Source organism: Mastomys coucha, unplaced genomic scaffold, assembly GCF_008632895.1.
Source record: "Mastomys coucha isolate ucsf_1 unplaced genomic scaffold, UCSF_Mcou_1 pScaffold14, whole genome shotgun sequence".
NCBI lineage: Eukaryota > Metazoa > Chordata > Mammalia > Rodentia > Muridae > Mastomys > Mastomys coucha.
The window spans coordinates 36,468,540-36,472,649 of record NW_022196896.1 but is presented as its reverse complement, the minus strand read 5'-3'; the positions used below and the strand labels follow the sequence as shown (position 1 = coordinate 36,472,649).

At 42.2% G+C, this 4,110-nt stretch overlaps 1 pseudogene; it reads right to left on the bottom strand.

Moving 5' to 3' along the window:
• Window positions 1-779: 779 nt before the first annotated feature.
• LOC116088143 lies at window positions 780-2,112 on the bottom strand (annotated as a pseudogene).
• Between the last annotated feature and the right edge of the window lie 1,998 nt (window positions 2,113-4,110).

The window sequence follows — 4,110 nt, the reverse complement described above, 5'->3', positions numbered from 1 at the left end:
TATGGAGTTAGAAAGAAATAGGAGGAGATAAAAAGAGATAGGAGGAGGTAGGCTAGCCATACTGTACCTTACCCACGTGGGAGGATAAAAATTAGACAACACGAGCTGTGGTCACTCAGTCATCTTGAACCTTTAATGTTCAACCTTTGTTCCCCCAACAGGTATAATACCTGAGGCAAAACCACTCCCCCCAAGTATGTCAGCATGCCAGTCCAATCAGTGACTTCCTTTTTTCTCTGCAGAGGTGGAGCTTCTGAATGTACCTGGAACCAGGTTGGAGGCGTGTCAAATAGCAGGAGATGTGCAGAGAGGTGTGGTTATGAGAGGCAGGCCTCAAACCAGGAGGGTAACACTGTACTAAACCCATCTGGTCCTGGGCTTTTTTTGATTGGGAGACTTTTAAGGATTGCTTCTATTTCTTTAGAGGTTATGGGACTGTTTAGATGGTTTATCTGATCCTGATTTAACTTAGGTTCCTGGTATCTGTCTAGAAATTTTTCCATTTTATCTAGATTTTCCAGTTTTCTTGAGGATAGGCTTTTGTTGTAGGATCTGATGATTTTCTTTGATTTCCTTGGTTTCTTTTCTTATGCCTTCCTTTTTATTTCTTTCTCTTTTTTCTTCTTTTCTTAAAGCTTTTACTTTGAGACATCATAGAAAACTTAGAGGTACACATGGAGAAGACATGATCACAGAATTGAAACAGCATAGAAGCATCAATGCCTGCAGCTAATGCTGGAGGTGGAGTTTGACATGATACTGGGGCTAGAAGAATGGATTTAGAATTCCTCTCCTTCTTCCTTACCCTTGCCTTCCACAGAATCCACACCAACCTCCTCATAATCCTTATCTAGGGCAACCATGTTCTCATGGGCCTCAAATAACTCTCCCTCCTCCATGCCCTCACCCACATACCAGTGCACAAAGGCACACTTGGCATGCATCAGATCAAACTTGTGATCTATGTGAACCCAGGCTTCAACAATGGCCGTGGTGTTGCTCAACATGCACACAGCTCTCTGGATCTTGGCCAGGTTACCAGCAGGTATCACAGTGGGAGGCTGGCAATTAATGGCAACCTTGGAGCTAGTCGGGCACCAGTCAATAAACTGGATGATGTGCTTGGTATTGATAGTGGCAATGGCAGCATTTGGGAACCATATCACCATGGTACAGCAGACAGCAAGCCATGTATTTACCATGGCAAGCATCATGTTTCAACCATCTAGTTGTTTGGTGATCTCTGCTATAGAAAGCTGCTCATGGTAGGCTTTCTCAGCAGAGATAGCAGGGGCATAAGTGGCCAGAGGGAAATGGATGTGAGGGTAGAGTACCAGGTTGGTCTGGAATTCTGTCAGATCAACATTCAGGGTCCCATCAAATCTGAGGGAAACAGTGATGGAAGATACAATCTGGCTAATAAGACAGTTAATGTTAGCATAGGTTGGGCACTCAATGTTGAAGTTTCTACTACAGATATTATAGATGGCTTCAATGTCTACCATGAAGGCACAATCAAAGTGCTCCAGGGTGATATGAGTGGTGAGGATGGATTGTAGGGCTCAACCACAGCAGTGGATACCTTGGGGGGCGGTAAATGGAGAATTCCAGCTTGGACTTCTTTCCATAATCAACAGAGAGACGCTCCATCAGCAGGGAGGTGAACCCAGAGCTAGTTTCCCCACCAAAGCCATAGAAAACCAAGAAGCCCTGGAGAAAGAACTGTGCACTGGTCAGCCAGCTTTCAAATTCTGTCCAAGACAAGGTCAATGATCCCTTGCCAGTGGCATAGTGGCCACAAGCATAGGTATTGGCAGCATCTTTCTTGCCTGTGATGAGCTATTCATGGTGGAAGAGCTGGCGGTAGGTGCCAGTTCGAACTTCATCAATAACTGTGGGTTCCACATCTACCAAAACTGCCCAGGGTACATGCTTGCCAGCTCCTGTCTCACGGAAGAAGGTGTTGAAGGAGTCATCTATTCCCCCAATGGTCTTGTCACTTGGCATCTGGCCATCAGCCTGGATGCCATGCTTCAGGTAGTAGAGCTCCCAGCAGGCATTGACAATCTGGACACCAGCCTGGCCAACATGGATGGAGATGCATTCATGCATGAAAGCAACAGGTTAGAAGGCAAGGGTGACAGAAGAAGACACTGGGTCTCCTTACTGTTACCAACAGCTATGAGTTGAGGTAAGTAACACAATGAGGTTCCCTTTTCATTTGTGATTGTGTTAATTTGGATACTGTGTCTATGCCCTCTGTTTAATCTGGTTAAGGGTTTATCTATCTTGTTGATTTTCTCGAAGAATCAGCTCCTGGTTTTGTTGATACTTTGTATAGTTCTTTTTGTTTCTACTTGGTTGATTTCAGTCCTGAGTTTGGTTATTTCCTGCCTCTACTCCTCTTGGGTGTATTTACTTCTTTTTGTTCTACAGCTCTTAGGTGTGATGTCAACTTGCTAGTATATGCTCTCTCCAGCTTCTTTTTGGAGGCACTCAGAGCTATGAGTTTTTCTCTTAGCACTGCTTTCATTGTGTCCTATAAGTTTGGGTATGTTGTGCCTTCATTTTCATTAAACTCTAAAAAGTCTTTAATTTCTTTCTTTATTTCTTCCTTGACCAAGTTATCATTGAGTAGGGTGTTGTTCAAGTTCCACATGTATGTGAGCTTTCTGTTGTTTATGTTGTTATTGAGGACCAGCCTTAGTCCATGGTGATCTGATAGAATGCAAGGAATTATTTCAATCTTCTTGTATCTGTTGAGGCCTGTTTTGTGACCTATTATATGGTCAGTTTTTGAGAAGGTACATGAGGCTCTGAGAAGAAAGTGTATTCTTTTGTTTTAGGATGAAATGTTCTGTAGATATCTGTTAAATCCATTTGATTCATAACATCTGTTAGTTTCCCTCTGTCTCTATTTAGTTTCTGTTTCCATGATCTGTCCATTGCAGAGAATGGGGTACTGAAGTCTCCCATTATTATTGTGTGGTTTGCAATGTGTGCTTTGAGCTTTAATAAAGTTTCTTTTATGAATGTAAATGTCCTCACATTTGGAGCATAGATCAGAATTGAAAGTTCATCTTGGTAGATTTTTCCTTCGATGTGTATGAAGTGTTCTTCCTTATCTTTTTTGATAACTCTTGGTTGAAAGTCGATTTTATTCGATATTAGAATGGCAACTCTAGCTTGCTTCTTGGGATCATTTGCTTGGAAAAATTTTTCCCAGCCTTTTACTCTGAGGTAGTGTCTTTGTTTGTCACTGAAGTCTGTTTCTTGTATGCAGCAAAGTGCTGGGTCCTGTTTACATATCCAGTCTGTTATTCTATGTCTTTTTATTGGGGAATTGAGTCCATTGATGTTAAGAGATATTAATGAAAAGTGATTGTGGCTTCCTGTTATTTTTGTTGTTTGAGGTGGAATTATGTTTGTGTGGCTATCTTCTTTTGGGTTTGTTGAAAGAATACCTTCTTGCTTTTTAGCTTCCTTAGTTGCTTCTCAGCCATTTGGTATTCATCAGTTGAGAATTCGTTTTTAGCTCTGTACCCCATTTTTAATAGGGTTCAATCTTCTTGTATCTGTTGAGGCCTGATTTGTGACCAAGTATATGGTCAATTTTGGAGAAGGTACCATGAGGTGCTGAGAAGAAGGTGTATCCTTTTGTTTTAGGATAAAAAGTTCTGTAGATATCTGTTAAATCCATCTGTTTCATAACTTCTGTTAGTCTCACTATGTCCTTGTTTAGTTTATGTTTCCATGATCTGTCCATTGCAGAGAGTGGGGTGTTGAAGTTTCCCATTATTATTGTATTGAAAGACCCGAACCCAGAGACCCTCCCCCGAAATGCGCACTTAAACAAGGCTGGAAAATTACCAAGAGTTCCCCAGGCCGGTTAGGGGCCAAACAAGATCTTTGTGGTCTGACACCTGGGTGAAATGTTTCAAAAACAACATCTGTCAAGATCAACAAGAACAATGGGACTACCTCGAGACAATGGGACGGCCCCGAGATCCTCCTTCCCAGAACTCAAGAACAATGGGACTGCCCAGAGATCCTCCTTCCCAGAACTCAAGAACAACAATGGGACTGCTCCGTGATCTCAAGAACAATGGG